General features: G+C 42.6%; 1 protein-coding gene and 1 pseudogene across 10 annotated transcripts in view; one reads left to right on the top strand and one right to left on the bottom strand.

Moving 5' to 3' along the window:
* SETD4 (SET domain containing 4) overlaps positions 1-23856 on the bottom strand; it is a 431158-nt gene that overhangs the window by 312871 nt on the left and 94431 nt on the right. For 7 of the 9 annotated variants that reach the window (XR_014015954.1, XR_014015956.1, XR_014015958.1 and 4 more), the window contains one exon: positions 7452-7553. The gene's annotated coding sequence lies outside the window, so the exon portion shown is untranslated. The remainder of the gene's footprint in view (positions 1-7451; positions 7554-23856) is intronic. The other 2 variants (XR_014015955.1, XR_014015957.1) reach the window with 1 other exon arrangement.
* Positions 9632-10706, top strand: LOC308617547 (large ribosomal subunit protein uL14-like; annotated as a pseudogene). The gene has a single exon. The product of its transcript is annotated as a large ribosomal subunit protein uL14-like (transcript).

The following is a 23856-nucleotide window of genomic DNA, read 5'->3' as shown; positions in this document are numbered from 1 at the left end:
GTCCCCTGCCTGGGGTCCCACGGTTGGTTACCACCCAGTCAGACTGGCTCTAGACACTAATCTCTTCCCCGGTATGCTAGGCAGCTCTGCTAGTTTTCCACACTGGTTGAGAGCACAGATGGTATCATTAGGACCCACTGAGGCCAGCCGATCAGTGGAGCTGAGGTAGGAGCTCCACAGTAGCGACTGGTATACAGACTTGGACACAAGGACACTTACCGTCACCATGACACACCAGGATGGTGACCCACTGAGATAATCAGTAGCCAGATAACTCTAGCTTAAACCCAGATGCGTCCTGCATCAACTTCTATTACATTTTTTAAAAAGACCTCTGTTTTCTCCTTGCATTGATCTGAATCAACACGGAATCCACATCCAACAGCACAGGTTCTCCAGGTAAAGAACCAATGTCAAATTAATCCTTCAAAATGGAAGTGTTTTGAAGGGCTCTGCTGCTTTCATTTTAGAAAAGACACATAACTCAAACTTTACATCAGAGATACATTCAGTCAAAAAACAGGATTTACGGAGGGCTAGCAGGACCTCCTGAGCTCACCAGTAGGTGAGGGACAGGACCTGTGATGTTGCATTGTGTCCCCCCAAAAAGATACGGTGGAGTCCTAACCCTTAGTACCTCAGAGTGTGACTTGATTTGGAAGCAAGGTCTTTACAGAGGTCATCAAGTTAACATGAGGTCATTAGGGTGGGCCCCAATGCAGTATGACCGTGTCCTTATAAAAGAAGGGGAAATTTGGACACAGAAACAGGCAAACTCCGAGGGGAGATGATGTGAAGAGAGACAACGAGAAGACAACCAGCTACAGGCCAAGGAGAGAGATCTGGTATGGAAGATTTCCTCACAGCACTCAGAAGTAACCAACTCTGCTGATACCTTGATCTTGGACTTCCAGCCTCCAAAAGTGGGAGAGAATACATTTCTATTGTTTAAGCCTCCCAGCTTGTGGCACTTTGTTACAGCAGCCATAGGAAATTAATACAGACTTTGGTATCAGGAGTGGAGTGGCTTAAACTCAGAAACCTAACTGGCAAAGAACGGAGGGGCACCCCTGAGACACACAGTGAGCTGATGTGAGTTAGACAGTGGGCAGACGGGGCACCTGTGCCCCCAGGTGAGACCAGAAGACTCTCTTCCTTGGCCTCGATTGGAGGGGGTAGGGGGTGGTCCACATGCTCTGAACACTGAGGGTCACCTGCCCAGGGGAGCCAGGAGCAGTCTTTACTGTCCCCATCCAGCTCAGTGCCCCTGGCCATTCCAGCTAAGAGCAGACATGTCTAATCTCTCCATGTCTAAGCTCTCCAGGTCAGACCTCTGTCTCCTTCATGTTGAGAGTCCTCTCGACTGGCCTGTGGGTCTCTTGATGCCTACTTGACTATGAAGAGGGACAGCCTCAGCTCCTAGAAGATGGGGCAGGCATATGTCAATGTGGGTTCCTCTCTACTTAAATTAACCCTTCACCTAGTTGGTACAGAGGTGTAGCCAATGAAGCCAGTTGAAACTGGGGGGTGCTACCCCGTAAAAGCAGAAGTCCTTCCCATATACTCTTACCTCTGTCCTTGACCCCAAGCCTTGCCTAACAAGTAACCTCCTGGCCTGTGTACTCCAACGCCTCTGTGCTGCCTCTGATCACTTGTCTGATGAACACGTCACTCTACCCTTTAAAATCCTAACACCTCCGCACCCTCAGTGATTACAATTCCCGGGGCCGGGGCCGTGGAATGGAGGCACAAGTGTAGCAGGGATGGTTTGATCTCTGTAAAATATTGCATTTACATTCAACATCATCTTGAGCTGAACCCTCCAGATTTGGAGAAATCACTTCTCTTACTGAAATTTAATTACTTCTGTGATTTTGGTCTGCCAGAAAAAAATACAATGTACAGAATATAAATAAGAAACAGCATAGGCAGTGCCAGATATCTGACTGCATTTTTCCTAATATAAAACATATAGGTCCTAATTCCCTTCAAACATCTTTTGCCCTGTAGATGAAATATAGATACCTTTATTTTTAATAAACAAAGGGGGAAAGGATCCTTTATGCAATATTTTCTTGGAAATACCAAACATCTAGCCATGTCAAGGATCAAATAACCTAAAATTAACCAAATAAAGCCTTAACCATTCCTACTGTAGTCAAAGAATATTCAATAACATGGAGGAATTATTTGTACATCAATGTTAAAGGGAAAAAAGCAGAATTCAGGATTATATATTTGTTTTATATATATATATATATATACATATATATATATATATATATATAATCACACAATGATTATATACATGTATAGAAAATAGAAAAAAGGAAATGCTTCAAATAATGGTAATTATAGCTGAGTGATAGATACCAGGTGCTTTCTGCACCTTTGTGTATTTTCCAGATTTACTAAAATAAGTTTGGATTACTTTTTTTTTTTACTTTTTTAAAATTTATTTACTTATTTTTGGTTGTGTTGGGTCTTCATTGCTGCGTGCAGGCTTACTCTAGTTGCAGCAAGCAGGGGTTACTCTTCCCTGCGGTGTGCGGGCTTCTCATTGTGGTGGCTTGTTTTGTTGTGGAGCGCGGGCTTCAGTAGTTGTGGCACGCAGACTCAGTAGTTGTGGCTCACTGGCTTAGTTGCTCCGCGGCATGTGGGATCTTCTGGGACCAGGGCTCGAACCCGTGTCCCCTGCATTGGCAGGTGGATTCTTAACCACTGTGTCACCAGGGAAGTCCTGGATTACTTTTTAATCAGAGAAAAATGTTGTATTTTATTCTGTTTATTAAGAATACACATACTTTATAAAGTATATGAATACCTGATTACTTTTTGCATGTAAGCAATATTAGCCCATCAGGTAAAATTTTATAGCCAAACACGAAAGTCATTATGAGTTGTGTATCGGACCCCATAGACGCACACTATACACACCTGTAAATAGCAATTAAAGAAAATATATAGGTTGTTATCACTTGAGCAAGTTTAGTTTTTGGTAACTGATTCTGTTTCCATTTGCCACAAGAAATATATCCTCTTTATCTACGTCCTCCCTTGCTTTTTTTAGGTGTATAAAATGACAGCTTATGTGAAAATCAAACTGAGGTCAAATTACCAATATTCTGTCTGTGGCTGGAGGTCAGAATTACCTTTGTAAAGAGCCCTGAGGCCCAGAATGAATTTCTATTTATTCAGCAGTCTACCTCCCAAACTCAGCTAACAAAAAAAGAAGAAAAGGGCAAAAGGTTCCCAAGCTCAGAGTTCAGCTTGTGTTTGCAAATGACCAGGAAAAAGAAAGATGGAAGCAGGCACAACCAGAGAGAATAGGGGCTAGAAGTTCCTTGTATTTGTAAAGGCAAATGCTTGATTGCTTTGATTCAGCTTGAATCATTTCAGTTGCAGGGTATTAGAGAGAAAAGAAAACTGTACACTGCCAGATGATGAAGAGACCCTTGATGTGCTATGTGGGCTCCATGTGTGTGTGTGTGTGTGTGTGTGTGTGTGTGTGTGTGTGTGTATTTCTTTTTAATTTAATGGGCACCTACTATGTGCCCAGCACGGCACTAGGAGCATAGATGCCATGACAACTAACTGTAGCCCTAAACCCTAGGAAGAGTCTGGCCACTTCTTTCTCACTTGTTGACCACGTTCTCTGACTATTTTGGGTTTTACTACATGTTATAGAGGCTTAACTCCCCTTCCAGAGAATACCTGCTAAGTCCCATTGGTTTAATTGTGTATAATGCTTGTTTTGGCTTCAACAAAGAGACATCTGGATTATGGATTTCTGCAGAGATTGAAGTTAAGGCCTGCACGATACAGCCCATGGAGCACTGCCTTTCCCATCATTATCCATCTCCCCCGCTCCTACTTCATGCTGCCTCACTGAGGTCAGTGATTCTAGTCTATTCAGGCTAATAGCACGTCATTCTTAGTGAGCTGCTCCTAACAATGTGTGTTGCTTTTGCACACCCCTGGCTACTTCTATCTCATTTGTGCTTTACAACATCTTTGAAAGATGGATGGGAAAAGAAATATAAGTTGAGACGTAGAATGTTCTAAAACCTTGCAACTTAACACCAGATTCCACTTTGATACTACTTAGTTCCATAGGCTGCTAGCTTTCTCCTTGCCTTCTCCAGCCTCGTCCCATTCCCACCCATTCTCTGTTATGGCACCAAAGGGCTTTTTCAGAAATGCAAATCCGATCATGATATTCCCCAATCTAATCCTGCCCAATGGCTCTATGTCACCAACCAAGAACAGTTGGAACTACTCAGTGTGTCTTCCTGGCTGCCCCTTCTGGCTGCTTCCCTCCTGCTGGGGCCAGCGTTTCAGCCCCATCCAAGCCTCTGCATGTGCGTTCTCCCCACCTGGACCACCTTCACCCCACCTCATCGCCAGCAGAGAAACTCCTACTCATCCTCCAAGGGCCAGCACAAGCATTCCGTCCTCCATGAAATGTGTTTCTTAGAAACACTCAGCTTTAGTAAGGAAAGACATTTGAGTCAATACCTTCTTTGGAGGAGACAGGAGAGGAGACAAGACCACTCTCTTGACCTTGGAGAGAAAGTTACACTCAACCTCAGACAACCTGCATCTGTGCTTTTTCTTTCATCCAGTTCCCATAACTAATGAAGAAGCGGACTCGGTGCACCAGGATGAAAATCACATTGATTTTTACTACTAAAGCCCTAGGAAAATAAACAAGTCATGGAGCCAGTCAGAGCTGGCAAGATCTCACAGGAAAATGCTCATGGAAACAAAAAATACACTTTGATATTTTCTGCCCTTGAAGAATATTTTTTCCACAGAAGTGTGTCTTTCACTATCATCACTATCCCCAAGAACTTGGGGGAAATAAGATGGTTGGATTAAGGGCCCACCCGAATCCAAGATGATTTCATCTTGAGACACTCTATTTAAGGACATCTGCAAAGACCCTTTTTCCAAATAAGGTCACATTCACTGGTTCCAGGGGAATGCACCTTTTGGGGGACCACCATCCAACCTACTACAGACAGCATGCCTCACTCTGATTGAAACCTTATCACTAACACCCCAGTTCTGAATCCTGGCTGACCACACTGCTTTCCAATTGTGGTTTCATTCCCAGGTAGCATGACCTCTCTGGAGTTCTTGAGACTTCAGCCTCTCTGCAGTTATATTTCTTGTGGAAAATCAATGGATTGGAATTCTGGTTATACACTTGAGTCTCATAATGGACTCAAGTGCATAATTTCACTTGAGTGAAATAATTGTGTATCTGTGATAGAGAGAGAAGAGCCCACCTCTTAATGTGTCAGCCCAGTACTATTCCTGAGCCTGTAGACCTGGAGCCCAATTGAAGCCTGGGAAATTAAGGTAATTTTCCTAAGGTAAGCCATCTAGGGAGGCCCCTAGAGAGACTGTCTGCTGGCCATTCCACAGATGACCTTCCCTTATGCCTGGCCAAGTGAGGACATAGAAGCAGAGAGGACCAGAGCTCCTCGGGGAGCCAGTAGGCCATCCAGGTCTTTCCACCCAGTTTTGTGCTGACCAGTGGTTTGGCCCTTTGAGTCAGTCTTCTGGAAGATAAGGAGTGGGGCCAGTCAAGATGGCAGAAGAGGTAGTGAAGAACCTTGAAGACCATCCTGAGCCCTAATGAACCATCTCAGTGAGCAATGCCCACTGTCCAAACACAAGCAGCCAGGAAGCCATGTCTAAGAAGCACATACCTCCTGAAGTGGAATTTGACATGCAACCTCGCCTCCTGGAGCAGGTGATGCCATATGCCAGCTGAAATCATACTTTCAAAGCTCTCCCTTAGCTACTATCTAAAAAGTCAGTAGAAACAGATCTACATAGAGTCTTTTTTTTTAACTGAAGTATAGTTGATTTACAATGTTTCAGGTGGACAGCAAAGTGATTCAGTTATATATATACTTATACTTTTTCAGATTCTTTTTCATTATGGGTTATTACAAGATATTGAATATAGCTCTCTGTGCTACGCAGTAGGTCCTTTTTGTTTATCTATTTTATCTATAGTAGTACACAGAGACTTCTTAACCTATTGTGTGTTGCTGGTTTTATTATTGCTGTGGGTATTTCTGCATGATTTCCAACGGATCTGGCTTCTTGGAGAAGCTGGTAGTTTTCCAGTGATTAGAACTATTCTCCATGAGAGGAAAAGGATGATAAACTAAGATCTTAAATGTCATGGTGACACTATGTGTGTGTCCTCAGAAAAACATTTCTGCTGAGAGATAAAAATCTTCTGGATGCTTTTATCTCTGAGCTTCTGGCAACTGTAGAAATTCCCTCACGGAGCACGTGCTCATGACCAGACCACAGACACTGAAACAGGGAAGAAGGACCTGATGTGAAAGGATGGAGGTAAGGGCAGGTTGGGGGGACCTGAGAGACAGAGCTAGCAGCAAGGAGCTTAGTGGCTCTAACTGAAGCGATCCTGGATTATGCTTTCTGAAGTTCATTTAACTTAAATTTACGTTCTTCTTTACGTGTGAGGTACATGGGCCTATACTGAGCGTCCTGCCTGGCTTCCCTCCATTTTCTGTGCCAAAACTCAGCCTAAATGCTGTGCCTTCTCGGTCCCCCATCAATTTTGGACAACCAAGTGGAAATGCAGAGGCGAGGAGTTCCAGCACGTTCCTGCCCAGTTTCCTCCCAGTACCTACCTGTGTCCCCAGACATGGATGAGAGGCTGTCAAAAGGGACAGTGGTTTCCGGAGGCAAGAAAATGGCTTACCAGTATGAAGGGGCCAGGGAGAGGGCTGTGCATGTTTTGAATTTCATTTCAGACCTAACCTTCCCCTCAGTCTCTGCCTAATAAAAAAGAAATAGTGAAAGACTCACAGACTCAGAGAACGAATTTATGGTTACCAGGCAGGGGGAGGGGTGGGGGAAGAGATAGTTAGGGAGTTTGGGACTGACATGTACACACTGCTATATTTTAAATGGATAACCGGGCTTCCCTGGTGGCGCAGTGGTTGGGAGTCCGCCTGCCGATGCAGGGGACACGGGTTCGTGCCCCGATCCCGGAGGATCCCACATGCCGCGGAGCGGCTGGGCCCGCGAGCCGTGGCCGCGGAGCCTGTGTGTCCGGAGCCTGTGCTCCGCAGCGGGAGGGGCCACAGCAGTGAGAGGCCCGCGTACAGCAAAAAAAAAAAAAAAAAAAAAATGGATAACCAATAAGTCCCTACTGTATAACACAGGGAACTCTGCTCAGTATTATGCGACAACCTAAATGGGAAAAGAATTTGAAAAAGAATAGATACATGTATATGTATAACTGAATCACTTGGCTGTACACCTGAAATTATCACATTGTTAATTATAACACTGTTAATCAACTATACTCCAATATAAAATAAAAAGTTTAAAAAAGAAAAAGAAAGAGTGAAACATTCTGGAAAAGATAAGCAGTGGAATCATTAAGTGCTTACTTTTAGGAGCAGTGTTCTAGAGACATACCCTCACAGCTCTTCAGACAGGAAATAGCAGTGTAATTTCAGGAAATATCAATGATCTTCATGGCTTAGTATTTCCTGTAAAGGCACAGAGAAAAGGGGGGAAATGACATACTCAGCTTGCAAAAACTGCAGCTTCTAAAAAAAAAAGAAAGAAAAAAAAAACTGCAGCTTCTAACACATGCCAATTCCTACTTATCTAAAGGCTTCAAAAGTCAACCCCAACGTGAATAAAGAAACATCCTTGGTTGAGGACTGTGTTTATATTGGTTATTTACAATATTCTATCACACTGACACCCCAAATGCTAAGTTTCCTACCAGGATTTTGGAATATGTCATGTAAACCAACGACTAGTTTATCATAGATATTTTTGTTACATTGAAGAGTTTTTCACTCTCAGGTAACGATCAGACAAGAGCCTTAAGTGACAACTTTTTTTAAGCTGTCTGTCTTTTTAATGGAAGTTTTCTTTTTTGAAGGTGAAGTATGCTGTTCTTTATGACAGCTTTGTTGACACCAACAGAAATTCAAAGTAAAGCTCTGAAAGTGAATCAGGTAGGATTACCTACATGTTCTTGGAATTCAGCTTGGCTTATGGGAAATTTGTCAATTATTTTCATATTCCATTTCCCAGGAAAACATAGTCCATGGTCAACAGAAGCTCAGTCAAGGAAGCATACCCTGTCACCAGGTGAGATATGGCTACATCTGGGTCAACATCATGAAGAAATACATTATCAACGTGTAAACATGAGCAGTTTCAGGAAGACAGCCTTTGCATTCCTGCCTTGTGTTTCATCGAAACCAGGACACGGAACTCAGGCTTCCAGACAAAAGTCAACTCTGCTTTGACCCTTGCTTCCACCAAGTTCACCGACACTTCAGGAAAGCAGAGAGTTGCCTGGATGAAACCAAAGAATCTTCTGGCAACCCCCAAATCCTGCCCCTGACAGCAGCCTATACAAAGTGAGTCTGAGAAATGTAATACATCTTAGGAATGCACCTGAAAAACAGCAATATTATATCCACCAGGGGAAAAGTCTTCCTGGGGATTAGTGTGGGCTCTGAAACTTGATTCTTCCCAAGCTTTCATAATTGTTATCCCAATTAATGGAACTGCAGACACCATTCTTCTATTCCCAGGTACAATCATGTCACGTTCTTCTGAAGCTCACAAAGCCATTTCCTTCAACACTGCCCTCCGGGAGGGAGTCTTGAGGTTAATGACCCTCCACAGAAGACTATCATTTACTTACTGTACAAGTGCATTTTCTTTGCATTTCAGTCATGCCCTGACCTTGGAGAGGACGATGGAAAGGGGGATGCCTGATTGCCTTCCCATTTATAAACCGATTATTTTCCTATTGGCACCTTCATTCTGCAATCACTGACATAAAATCTTTTACCAAACAAAATGTAAGAAATGAGAAATCGATTGGATTTCTAAAGTTTGCTTTGAACTCAGCCATTAATAAGAGGTTCTTTTAAGAAGAGAAGTCTATAGAAGTGACTCCACACCAGAACCCAGCTGTGCTACTTTCTGAGGAGATGCGGCCACATCCAATGGAAGCGTAGAAACTCTTAGTCATTTTTAACTGAATTGACAGAGAAGTACTATTTTTCTACCAAAAAAAAAGGAAGGAAAGAATGCTTTCATGTAGATCTACGCGAGCTAAATGTACACCAAAAGCTCATGCAAGGTCAATGAATAACAAAGTTTTCTGCTCCCATCACAGACTCCTTGCCATGACGTGGCCCTCCCAGACAATCCTCCCCAGAGGGCAGCTTAGCTGCTTCCTTTCTCTTCTGCAGGTCTTCATCCAAATGCCACCTTCTAGGCAAGGCCTTCCCTAACCACCTGTTGACAATTGTAAAGCCTCTGCCCTACCATGCCCACCTGCTTTCTCCACTCAACTTTCCTTTATAAGCGCTTCTATATCTGAGATTCTCTACATTTTGTCTAGTCCTTTATTCTGCTTATTGCATGTCTCCCCTCACGAGAAGGGATGCTCTGTGAGGACCAGGAGATAACAACAACCCCTAAACAGAAATCATCATAGAGCAGACACTCCGTAAATATACTGATATAAGATGTTTAAAATGGAAAGTCAAAATAAAATCGCCCAGCTTTTTGTCGCTCTCCAGCATTCAGGATGTCAAAGCAAGGACATGGTGGGTCCTCTGGTGTGAAATTCTGGATTTCCTTGGGTGTTCTGGTTGGAACCATGATCAATCGTGCTGACAACACAGGAGCCAGAAGTCTGCATATCATCTCTGTGAAGGGGATCAAGGGACAACTGAATAGACTTCCTGCTGCTGGTGTGGGTGACATGGTGATGGCCGCAGTCAAGAAAGGCAAACCAGAGCTCAGAAAGAAGTGGTAATTAGACAACGAAAGTCCTACCAGAGAAAAGATGGTATGTTTCTTTATTTTGAAGATAGTGCAGGAGTCGTAGAAAATAATAGGGCGAGATGAAAGATTCCGCCTTTCACAGGACCGGCTGCAGAAGAATGTGCAGACCTGTGGCCCAGGATTGCATCCAATGCTTGCAGCACTGCATGATTCTTTGGTGTATTTGTTAAAAAATAAAAATAAAAATTACTTGCTCACCCCCAAAATAAAAATAAAATAAAATCGCCTGCCACGAACAAGTAACCACCTTCTCTCCACTAAGGCAGACAGTATGGTGAAGCCATTGCCCAGAGAGCCGAGGATGAAATAGGAGGAGAAACATTGCTCATGCCCTGGCACATTGGATACTAAGCCTTGTGCCTTCCCTTTCACCTTGGAGCCCTGATCCCTGTGCACACCTCCACCTGAGAGACTAGAGGGAAGAGGGGAGATGTTCCCTCTGGTTTCCAGCTTGCTTGTCAACTCACTGGTGAGTTGTATCCAGGACCGACTTCAGGGGAATGCAGCCTGCATCATCCCACAAGGCTCCGCTCTCGGAAGGGACCCTATGTTTGGTTTAATGCTCTGCTGTCCATACCTTGAAATTCTTAATAATTTTACCTTCCAATTTGTCTTTTATAAGTGAAATTCAGTGGGACAATGGAAGATGCGTATGAGCAGAGGAGAGTCATGAAATAAAGGAAAAACCTTCATATTTTAGTACCTTTAACGGCACTTTTCCTAACTTTCAACAAGCAGCCCCATTTTCACTTTGCACTGGGTCCCAAAATTATGTAGTCGGTCCTGGTTGTATCCATGTTATTTCTGGAGAGCAACAAAAACTTTCTAAGGTAGAGTTAATCCATTCTGTCCTATGTGGTCTGTTCTGCCAGCTTGAAAGCAACATGGTCATCTTTTTGGCTGGCAATGACCCCCATCACCAAGCTTAGATTCAATTAAAGCAGAAATTAAGGATAGCATTTGAGGCAATGAGTTGACTTTGGAAAGAAAGAAAAAAATAAAGAAAATTCTGTTATAAAAATAACTACTGAAAATGTTAACAACAGTAGCTTGGAAACTCTTTGTTGTCTGAGAACTTTTCAAAAAGTTATTTATTGAAATCATATGACTATATCTACTACAACTACACCATGTATGAAAAGAAAATGGTTTAATCCACCTCTTCCTGGGGAGAGTAGAGATTAGTGACATTACCCAAGGCATCTCAAATACTGGAGAGAATTTGGCCATTCGACAATGACGCAAATTAATAAAAGGCAATGCGCATCTTTATTTTCACAACTTCCTAAGTTTGAGAAAACTCTATGAACTCACAGGTTAAATTAAAATAAGAAAAAATTTAAACGAGCTGCTAAAAAATAAAAGTTAGATGGGTCGGGGCTTCCCTGGAGGCGCAGTGGTTGAGAGTCCACCTGCTGATGCAGGGGACAAGGGTTCGTGCCCCGGTCCGGGAAGATCCCACATGCCGCAGAGCGGCTGGGCCCGTGAGCCATGGCCGCTGAGCCTGCGCGTCCGGAGCCTGTGCTCCGCAACAGGAGGGGCTGCAGCAGTGAGAGGCAGGCGTACCGCAAAAAAAAAAAAAAAAAAAAAGTTAGATGGGTCATTCATAAATTAAATGATCATGACACCCAAATTTGGTAACTTGCAAGAAATAAAATAGTTTAACCTCATATTCCCAAATGACTAATATTTTTCTAATAGCCAGCCCTTCCCTATGTCTCTATTTCCAGGATGCTGTCAAAGAAGATGCAATACCTGAGCAGTAAAATCAAACACCTGTAGGGGCCAGACACATAACACAAATGTGTGACTCAGATTAGATACAAGATAACAGAGGAGATGGGACAGGAAGAACTTCATGTGTCCCTTATAAAGAGGTGTTTCATTTCGTTTTGTTTTGTTTTGAAGGGGGCCTGTGTTAGTCTGGGTCTTCTGAAAAGCAAAAACCAAGAGAGGATTGAATGTATGAGTAATTTATTAAGAGAAATACCTATGAAAGAACAAGGGAAAGGAGCCAGTCTCCAAGAGGTGATGGACCATGATGCAGGTCTGACGTGAGGGAAGGAGAGAGGGAAGGAAGGGAGTTTGCATGGATGCCTCCTGGGCTGTCTGGAGCTCTACAGAAAGTTCGCCAAGGCCACTGGGGGAGGCCTAAAGCCACAGTCAGAGGCGTCCCATCTCTCCCAGAAATGGACCTGCTTCAGTTTCCTGCCTCACTCAGCCTTGGAAGGCATGGCCTCAGTACCAACCAGTGATGGATTTCAAAGCTCAGAAGATGGGGCTTCTGAGAACCACTGGAGATATGACATCATTCTCAGGGTCCTCAGGGTGCCCACAAAATACATCTGCAGAGCAGCAGTTTGAGACTCTTCCTGGGCCCAGATTACAGTTATTTTCTTCATTCTCTCGACATCTCTCCCTTGATGAACCACTGTTGTCTTTCTGTGTCTATATATCTCTTCAGACACAAGGAGAGTTTAGTCATCCAGTTCAGAGACATTGAAAGGATTCATCAGTTGAAAAACAGGACTTGCACTGCTCGGAGAAACATTTTCAAAACCAGCTGTCCTTATAGATCTGTTGGAAGTCAGTCACTGAAGTTGCCTTCAGGCCAGAAAATTTGGATCAGGTGTCAGATTGTTCCATGTCCCCACAGAGGTCACAGTGCCCTTTGCTGAATGTGGTTCCAGAGCCAGATAAGTTATGTAGGAACAAACAGCATTTTTTTAACCAATTAATTTTATACCAGTTTTTGAAACATAAAGGAATCTCTCATCCTCTTCTTTTATACAGAAAAGGGTTCCCCTCAGGCAAGTTCCAATGATCCCACAGTTCCTCCCATGGATACAGAAATAGCATCAGTGTTACATTTAAAAAGTTGAGAAGACAAAACCCTGAGCACTACCAGACCCAGGGCCTGCAAAAATATTAGCAGCAGTGTTGCCACACAGCAGGGCTGAAAGTATCATGGCTGTATTCCCCAAGGGGGCCTCAAGTTAGCAAAATTATTCGGCTGAAGGCTGAAAGAAAATAAAGAAGAAAGCTCCCTGTAAATACAGAACCAGTGAAGAGAACAACAACAAAAGGGCATCCTTTTAAAAACACAAATGAAATATGAAACATGGAGGAAGATTAACAGCTAAGCCTTCACAGGGGGGAACCAGAAAAAAAGGAAACTTTGTTGTTGACATGTCCAAAATGCCACCTTAGAAAGCGGAGTGCAAGGGGCCTATCAGGGGGAAATGATGTTCTTCTTCTTCAAGATCTTTTCTCTAAAGGATCCAATGCCCCTAAAATAACATGGCATGCATTTTGGGGAAGAGATGAGTAGAGAAATACTTTGTCAAGAACTAACATGGGGTCATTACCAGGGAGCAAGCAGACGACTGAATAAAAAGGGGAATGACAGTTATATGAAGGTATAAAGAAAAATCATCTAAGTGTAAACTTAATACATGTACATTTTATTGATATAAGTTATGCTTCAATGAAGTTGAAAAATCTTAACAGAAAAAAAACTAACATGGGGTATAGAAGAATAAAAATGTGAGACTTGGGTGTGAGCCACATTTTACTGATATTGTTAACCAAGTGTGTGGTTACACTGTGTGTTCTAAAAATGGAATTGTGACATGATCTGTGTGTTGCCTTTCCAGGTGATGTGTCTTCTACTAGGACATTCAAACATCCTCAAATCCATCCTGACCCCCAACAAACAGCCTGCCCTCATGTTTTCTTTCAGGAAATGGCAGCCCTGTCTATTCTGGAAACCTATCCATGTTGGAAAACTTCTCTTCTCCAGCCTTATACAACCCATCGTCAAGACCTCTCGGTTTCACTTTCTCTTGACTCCATCTGCTTCTTGTAACCGTAACCTCCACCCTGGTCTAAACAAAGGTCACTTTTTTCCTACTCTCCAGAGATAGCCATCCAACTGGTCCCCTTGATTCAACTCTTTCTCCACACCCCACGTCCTTCTCCAAAGAACAGCCAGTGACCTTCCCAAGACATAAATGGCTCATATTGTTCCACTGTAGTCTCAACCTCTCTGGTGGCTTCCAATTCTGCTTTAATTACAAAGACCCTCATCCTCAACACGCCTGACAAGATCTTCATGTGTGTGGCCCCCCTTGCTAATACATCCACCCCATCTGCTCAGTCCCTACCTAGCATCAACATGTCCTTCTTCCGGTTCTTCAAATACTGTGCTCTTTGTTGCCTCAGAGCCTTTGCAAATACTGTTCTCTCTGCCCCCATCTCCTCACCTCTTCCCTCCTGCATTTCATGGAGTTCAGAAGGATTTTCCTCAAGAAAGCCTTCGCTGCCACATCCTTAACTATCCCGTCCCAGAATAACAGAGGTCCTTTTCACACTTTTTGTAGTATGATTGCCATTTTAGTGTATTTATGGGATGATGTGACTCATCTCTGTCTGTATATCTAGAGTGAGGCCAGGAACCATGTCTGTTTTCTCAATTATTTCCCTTGTGGCTAGCCCAGCACCTGGCACAGAGGTGAATAATTGTGTTGGGTGGATGGATGGATAAGTACAAAAATATTATAAATGCATAAACCAAATACATCTTTCCAGGGGTGGAAATAAATTTCCAATGTAGATAAATGCTAATGGGTAAATATACCACATTTTCAATGTTTTAATTGTTTTGAATAGGTAATACATTTACATGCTTCAAATCTACAAGATATCCATTGAGAAGATTTGTTCCTACCCTGTATCCTTCTATTCCATTCTTCACCACCCCTATAAGGCACCTTACTTCTACTAGTATCTTATATCCTTGTATCTTCACGCAGATACAAGCAAATACATGTTCTTAGTTTCACTTTTTCTTACACAAAAGAGAGCATACCATACACACTGTCAGTTTACGGAGAGCTTCTTACTCTTCTGTACAGGTGGGTGGTAGTCTGTTTATTTAACCCTTCCCCTCCTCTCTCTTTTTTTTTTTTTTTTTTGCGGTACGCGGGCCTCTCACTGTTGTGGCCTCTCCCGTTGCGGAGCACAGGCTCCGGACGCGCAGGCTCAGCGGCCATGGCTCACGGGCCTAGCCACTCCGCGGCATGTGGGATCTTCCCAGACCGGGGCACGAACCCGTGTCCCCTGCATCGGCAGGCGGACTCTCAACCACTGCGCCACCAGGGAAGCCCTCCTCCTCTCTTTTTTATTTGCTCCTTCAAACAAGACTGCCATGAATAACACTGTGCATGTGTCATTTTGTATGTGTCCAGGTCTGCCTGTAAAGTCAACTCCTACAGAAGTAGGATAGCTGGGTCAAAGTGTAAATACACTGGTAATTTTGCTAGATTTCCATCTATATGCATTTTAAAGTCTCATTTTAGAAACCTACAACTTCGAAAAAAGGTAAGTTAGGAGATAGTGGGGTAAGCCTTAGAGCCAGAAATGTCTGGGTTTGAATCTTCACTCTATTATTTATCAACTGTTAGCATGGGTTAGATAACCTCTCTGAGCCTCAGTTTTGTGGCTTCAAACAATTCCCAAACCTCCATCTGCAGCTGAGACTCTCCTCACTTATCCAGTTGCCAGCTGGATACCTCCTCCTGTATGCCCCACATCCTTAAGTTGCAAATATTTAAAACAAAACTCACGATCTGTCACTTAAACTGGATTCTATTCCTGCATTCTCTAGTCATCCACAGACACAGAGACCTGAGGGTTTTCTTCTGCTCTTTCTCCCTCTACCCACAGTTCCAATCCAGTCACCAAATCCTGGTCATTCTTCTTCCCAAATCTTTCTGGAATCTGTTTCTTCCTTTATTCTCTTTCCATCTGTCCCATTTTAGCTGTTCATAGCTTCCCACCTGGACTATTACAAAAGGGACCAGGCTAGATTTTCTGACTCTGGTCTCAGGGCCTTTTAGGACAATCTCGCTAACCAGTTGTAAAGTGATCATTCTAGAACACTAACCAGGTCTTGTTTCTCCCTGGATGAAAGCCACTTGTTGTCCTCCACCTTCTGGGGGCAGGTGTCTAAATAAACAGCATGTAAACCGTATGAAACACAGCCTTCTCTCAGCTTCACCTCCAGCCCCTCTCCTGGCCTCTGGCTACAGCAAACTTCTGCCTTCCTCTGGGAACCTATCTCACCCAAACAGATTACTCTTTGCACAAGGAACTCTTCCTGTATGTTTTTCATTCATTTATTCATTCAGCAAATATTTCTGAGTGGCTAACATGTGACATTTATCCTTTAATTAAAAAAAAAAAAAGAGATGTCTGGCATGCCTCAGACTACTGGACCCCCAGAAGCTTCATTGGTGCAACAGATCCCTGAATTTTCATAGGGTAAATCTCCCAGCTCTGCTACACAGGTGTCTTACTAAGGCAGTATTTCTCAACATGGCACTATTAAAATTCGGGGACAGACAATTCTTTGTCGAAGGGTGAGGGTTGTCTCAAGCCTTGTAGAATGTACAGCCCTGGACTCTACCCACTAAATACTAGTTACTCACCATCCCCCATTTTTAACAACCAAAAATGTCTCCAGACATTCTCAGGTGTACCCTGGGAGTTAAAATCCCTTGATCGAGAACCCCTGTGTTAGGGCATCTATGATACTTGCAGCACCCTCATCAGTAAGTCCAAGTAGCATGATGTCATTAATAGGTGGGCAGAATGATGTTCGGTAAGAATGTCAGGATGTGCAAGGTCCCAGCAGACATGTAGACAGCGAATGTATACTGCTGCCCTTGCCATGTGAAGGCCAACCACTCTAGATTCTCCCTGTTGATGGGGATTGAGAAGAAAGCATCTGCTAGATCAGTACTCCCATAACCAAGTTTGGAAATGTGTGTTGATCTTCAACATTCAACACGTTCAACTCATCTGGTACAGCAGCTTCAAAAGGGATTATCACCTGAATAAGTTTAAGGTGGACTAATAACACCAGCCATAATTCATCTGGTCATTACAGGGATGCAATGGGTAAATTGAATGGAGATATTCTAGGAACCACCACTTTGCATCCCTTAAGTCTTTGATGGCGAATATCTGTAATTCTTCCCTAGGATACAATATTATTTCTGATGACCTATCTTGGATAATGGAGGAAGAACAGCTTCAGATAGTTTTATTTGGCCCTTCCTACAATAATGTCCCACACTCCACAAGTCAGAAAACCTATTGGGAGTTCTGCCAACCATTAAATATATCTATCCTATTTGGGAATCTGAGAGATAACCACAGGGTAGTTTTGTGGACCCAAAGCGCCATTATAAAATGGACTTTGGGGAAGACTTAATTTGTCACCTGGCCTCCTAAAGCTGCTAATCTAACTATGGGACCAGTATGTGGCATTTCAGATACCCTGGTACTATTCTCAGCTTAGACCTTATATACAATAGTTCTCAAAAAGTCTGGCTAGTCCCCATTCCCTAGCACTAGTTACTTGGGGAAATATCTACATATCCCTTGAAGGGGAGGATTAGAGGAATAAATTTTCATGTATACGAGTGAGAAATAGTAATGTTCTTCTTCAAGAGGACCTCAGCCTCCCTTAGAATCTACAGATTCTAGATATGTAAACTGACTTACATTTGAAAACCAAGCAAGAAGCCATAATTTTCCACTGCAGTGACTGATGAAAACATCCTGCTCTCCAGCTTTCGTTTTTGTTATTATTATACAATTTTAACAACACCCTAGTCAGCTGTCCATCTATCTCCTGTCTAGAAACACCACAATCTGTTAGTCATTGCCACAAATCTCTGAAGGTTAAGGCACCCTAACTGCTACTCTGTGGGGCTTCCGGTTATAATAAGCATGGCTACCTTTGCCTCTGGTGGTTAAGAGCTGCCACCTAGTCTTTTTATTGTGGAATCTCATTACCCCCATTGACATTAAGGAGTCTATGGCAATGTTTATCACCATTAAGCTCAGCCTACAGAAGACAGACACCAACCTCTCAAAGATGTCAGTGAGCCCTTAAGTTGTGACTTTGTATTGCCTTCAGAGGAAGTGTCCTCCAGTCTCTTTCAAGAAACAGAGTTAAGTGGAGGGTTCTTAGGTTTTACATAGTACATCCATTCTAATATTCCCAACTCTTTGAGCCTTACCCTTTCTTCACACTCCTGCACCTCCACTTTATCAACTGTAGGCCATCATCCTGCCTAAATGTCAAGGAACCACCCCTACAGACCAGCTCCAGGTGACCATGACAATCTAACACCCTCAAGACCAGCTCCTACCCATCTTTTCTGGTGCACATTTGACAGTTCCTGTATGTCCTTTGACACATAGATTGTTTTCCTTGGAGCGGAGAGCTGTGATCAGACCTGACTCTGGCTATTACCCAGGAGACAACAAGGGATGATAGGGACCGACAGTGAGATAAACAATGGTCAGCTGTGAAGCATCTCCTCTGGGAGGTCATGGTGTGATCCCCTGGGAAGGGGAGGCTGATCTCTTCAAGTCATTGGGACAGCTTCTGCCAGCCGGGAAGCTTCAGGCCATTTGGGATCCAATATTCTCAGCCTCAACCAGGCAAATGTCACCATCCAAGGGTCCCACTTTTTCCTCATCAGGGAATTTCCTTTGACATAGAGGAGCCACTAAGGCTGTACATTGATTCTTTACGTTTCTAACATCTTATCATCAGATCCTGCTTTAAAAGTCTTCTGCCTTGCAGCTTGAGGAGATGAGAACCCCCTTTACAGCTACCACAGGAATACCCTGGCTTTCAAAGAGAGGCTCAAGATAGCACCTATCATTTCTTTGAAAGGCTTCCAGAGCCTTCAAAAGTGATTACCCCACATCACCGTCCTAATATTTGTTGCCTCAAAACGGATTGAGTGCCAAAGTGAAATGATATCCCCACACTTCACCTCCACCTCGTCCTCATCCTCTTTAACTTCGGATAAAGGCTTTAGTAATCGTAATGCTACCATATGTGGAGGGTTGTCACCACGCACTCACCACTGCCAAAGTGCACCAGAGGGTCTGCTTTCTAGAGCCAACCTAGGTTCCCACTCTCTTGGCCCAGGTTCTCTAGACAATAGACCCTGGGGCATATGTCTATTTGCTAATACTTCATTCAAAGGTGTGATCCTAGAGAACGGGGTGGGGGAGGGATAGAGCAGCAAGGCAGGGGAGAGGGAGCCCAAGTGCACGAGGGCAGGGTACTGAGTTGGCCAAAGCTTTGTGACAGCCTGGCTGATTGTGCAGCCTCACGTGATGTCTTCAGGAACGTTGTAGGAACTGTTGCATCTCACAACAGTTTCTGAGGAGAACGGAAAAATAACTCATTGACCAGCCCCTTCCTATCTGCCGCCTCCCACTGGGTGAAGTTGGCCCCATGGGGTTTTCATCTCTCCACATTTCCAAGATGTCCCAGCCTCCTCCGGGGCGGTGGCCTCTTCTTGCTGGTCAGGCTGCCTGGAGAGTGGCAGAGGCAGTAATCTGACGTCGTGACCACAGGAGCAGAGCAAGTCATTGCTGATGCAGCTCCAGCCAGTAGGCAAGAGGGAGGTGCAGATCTGGGCGGGTACAGAAGCTGAGTCTGGCACACTACCCTTGCATTTGGATTAAACAACGTCAATGAGTTGGATCTAAAGGAGGTCATTTCAGCACAGACACAAGATACAATAACATGCGAAGTCTTTTCTTATCCTTTTCAAATTCACGTCCTTAGATTTTTTTATTTTTTTAAGAAAGAAAGCTGTATAGCAGCTAAGATGTTGACATTTCCTTAATACATTCATTGAACTTGAGAAACTAACCACAGATTTTCAGGGAATTCTACCTGTTTAACCAAGAAAGTTAATGTAGGAAGCCAGAAATGTTTTAAATTATAAATTCTATGCCACTGGGCACAGTCTAACAGCTCACTACTGCTATTCTGTCAGATGGATTTTTTCTCTAACTAGTCAAATTGCATAAATTCTCCACTTCTATTTGTACTTTGTAGCCAAAGCTCCTTCAGCTTCTTACAGCTTCACCAACTCTCCAGCTGAAGGACGTCTCTGACTGCAGGGCAACTCTACCTGTGTGCTGGGGGGGAAGGGTTGACTTGTCCAAAACTACAATTTGGTAAAATACAAGACAAAGGGCTAGAGAGAAAGGAAAGGATTCTTTTTTAAAGTCTCCCATTTGTACTAACCATGAGCCAAATTGAATTTGAGGGACCTGTGTATTTTAATTGTAAAATGTACTATATCTGACTTCATTACAGATTCTGCTTTAAAGTGACATCATATTTTATCTGGATTAGGAAAATTGTTCTTTAAGGATACTGCAGTGATGAGGAATATGGGATTAACAAACTACTATACATAAAATAGATAAGCAACGAGGATTTACTGTATAGCACAGGGAACTATACCCAATATCTTGTAATAACCTATAATAGAATATAATCTGAAAAAAAAAAAGAATCACTATGCGGTACACCTGAAACTAACACAATACTGTAAATCAATTATACTTCAATTTAAAAAAATATATACTGCAGCAAATTTTTTATTGCTAAGTGTCATTTTGTGATATGAAGAATCACAACTTATTTTATCTGTTTTTTACATTCAAATCTATCCAAAAATCTTTCAGGACAATATCCCGGTATTTCACATCAAACTTAGGGCATAGTATCCAAAACATGCTTCACTTTTGTATTAAATGAATACTACAATGCAATACAAAGCAATACAGACCAAAATCAGGAGCAAAAACAAAAATGCATTCGATGGCATGAGGGCAAATTTGTCGTGGCTGCAACGTCTCCTGTTACAGCCTACCCAACGTGCTGTCACCATATCATTCTGGTTTTGCGTTCAGTAAACCAGCAGTCACGTGGCATTTGGATGCCGAGACAGGGCAAAGTTTAGAGCATAATCTTTCATTTTAATCTTCCATCCTCATGAGATGTGACGCATATGCAGCTATCTTTGGACTGCTCGACTTCCAAACGTCCACTCCCTCCCTGCATGGACACAGGCCCACAAAGGAATGAAATTGATAGCTCTGAAGGAGAGACAGCCCACACAAAGTTAACCAGCAATAGGAATATGGAGTGGTTTGGGGTTTTTTTCCCCAATAAGAATACCCTCTATCAACATGAATCTTTTAGACGGGATCAGAAAGGGACTCCCTTAAACATCCAAGCAAACAACAGCCACCCTTGGTTCCCAGCCACAGCGCCCTCTGCTGCGTATCGAAGAGGGTCCCCCACAAGCATACTTTGCTTTAGACTCAACTATTTTTCAATTTATTCACTTTCTGGAGTAAAATGAGGAAGAAAATTACGCAGTTAAGAGCCATGTAGGAAAAAAGACCTCACACAAAAAAGGTATCCACTAAATGCTTGGTGAATGAATGAATGAGTCAATGAACATATCTGAGCATGACATGGCACAACAAGCATTTTTTTGAACCTCAGATCGTATGTAACCAGTCAAAGCTTTGGTCAGTTAAACTAAGCAATGTCTTTTTTTTTTTTTTTTTTTTTTTTTGGCTGTGTTGGGTCTTCATTGCTGTGTGCTTGCTTTCTCTAGTTGCAACGAGCGGGGGTTACTCTTCATTGCAGTGTGCGAGCTTCTCATTGTGGTGGCTTCTCTTGTTGTGGAGCATGTGCTCTAGGTGCGTGGGCTTCAGTAGTTGTGGCACGCAGGCTCAGTAGTTGTGGCGCACGGGCTTAGTTGCTCCACGGCATGTGGGATCTTCCTGGACCAGGGCTCGAACACGTGTCCCCTACATCGGCAGGCGGATTCTTAACTACTGAGCCACCAGGGAAGTCCCAGGAGTGTCTTTTTAATCTCTTTCTAAAATACCGTAAACAGCTATCACACTTATTTTAAAAGTAATAATACTAAAATATGGAAAACAAGAAATGGAAGTTCCCAAAGTCCTATTCCTCTTATCTCCCTTAACAGTTTGCTGTATATTCTTCCAGGTTTTTTTCCCATGCATATATAGATTATACGTACATATTTTGAATAAATGGGGTCCTAAACTGCATACTGTTCTGTAAGTCACTTTTTTTTTTTTTTTTTTGCCGCACCACGCGGCTTTCAGGATCTTAGTTCACCCACCAGGGATTGAACCAGGGCCATGGCAGTGAAAACACCAAGTACTAACTACTGAACCCCCAGGGGATTCCCTCTAAGTCACTTTTTAAATCTAAGTCTCTATTACAGACATTTTACATGTCAGAATATATAGTAACTATATCTCACTTCTTTAAATGCTAAATAATATTCCATAAGTCACTTAACTTACCCCCTATAGATGAAGTATAATTGTAAGGTCAAAAATATAGGCACTTTTAAAAAATAGATATCGTCAAATTTGTCTCTAAAAAATTATACCACCATCATCAATACTGAGTACTGTTAGCCTTCCTGATACGTGTAATCTCATGGAGAAAATGCTATTTCATTGTTTTAATTTGTATTAATTTGATTATCGGTAAGGATAAGCAATTCTTCTGCTTATAAGCTATGTATACTTTTTCTTCTATGAATTGCTTTTTCATAACCTTCGTCCATTTTACGTTGGATTGTTAATTGCTTGCTTACTGATTTGTGGGCACTTAGACACTTCTTATATTAACCTTTTTAAATTACATATAGTGAATATTTTTCCCAGCTTGATATGCTTTTTTTTAATTGGGTTATATAGCTTTTAGTTATATAGAAGAGTTTTGTTTCACTGTTATCAAATATGTCATTCTAAACCATTTGACTTCTGGGCCATACATCATTTTTTTTAAATGCTTTGCTCACTCCAACATAATGAAAATACTTCCTATGCGCTTACTAGTATTTTAAAGATTTTTCTTAATGTTTAGATCTATAATCATTTCAGATTCACTTTTGCATGTGATATAAGTTAAAGATATAACTTTCTTTTTAAATGTTTTATTTCTCAAATCTTAGCTTATTTTTTAATTTTACCAAATTACAGCCAGATGTGTAAACATAATTCGTTCAATAATTTATCCTTTCTCCACTGATGTAAAATGCCTCCTTTATCATATACCAATTCTCCATGTACAGTTGAAGGCTTTACGAGCAAAGACTAAGGTTTTCAGGAGAAGAAGCAATTCTGCCCAAGACTGCAACATGGAAACCCTGGCTGAGTCTCCAGCCTGCCTGGTCTGCCCTGCGGAGTCTGGACTCAAGACAGTAACATCAGCTCTCAGTATCCTGTTCATCTCTTGGTCTACTCCTGGGCTAGCATCTCACTCTTTTAATTACTGTAACTTTATAGTCCATTTTCACATCCAGAAAACTAAGACTCTCCTTCATTCTTCTTTTTGAAAAGTTTCTTGATTCTTCTACAGCATTTGCTTTTCCAGGTTAACTTTAGAATCAAATCTGCGATAGTACAATCACACACATTCTGCCTTGGAAGATTTCCTCTCTTCCTGCATCCAAAGTACACTAACTAGGCCTCTTTTGTGTGTTGGCCATCGTATGTATGTAGGGACCACTCTTGCAATGGTTCCAAGCATCAGAGAGCTGCAATCTAAGATGTCATAGACTAATAAATAATACATTTCCACCGCAGTGGGGGAAATAAAGGATGACCTGGATGTCCAAAGAAGGTCACCTAACCCAGATTTAGTGTCAGAAAAGTTTCCATAATAAGTGATATCTAAACATTGACATAAATAATATTAGGAGTTGGACAGGAAAAACAGACAGAGGAGAGTATTTCGGGAAGACAGAAGAGCAGGGCAGTGAGGAAGAGAAGGCACATTGAGCCACAAGACCTGAAATGTCCAATGTGACTAGAACATGGTGGCCACGACCAGGGGCCTATCAAGCTCCATGAAGACATCTGTGTTCTTTCCCAAGAACAATGAGCTTCCTTAAAAAGGGTTGGATAGAAGAGAGTAAAGGAAATGAGTCAGAGTCATTGAACAGTCACTGAGTGCCCAAGCATCCCCTCTTTTCCCAGTGAACGGCAGCACTGTCACAGGGGCAGTAC

The sequence above is a fragment of the Mesoplodon bidens genome (assembly GCF_964165515.1).
Source record: "Mesoplodon bidens genome assembly, chromosome: 5".
NCBI lineage: Eukaryota > Metazoa > Chordata > Mammalia > Artiodactyla > Ziphiidae > Mesoplodon > Mesoplodon bidens.
This window is presented reverse-complemented; position numbering and strand designations above follow the sequence as displayed.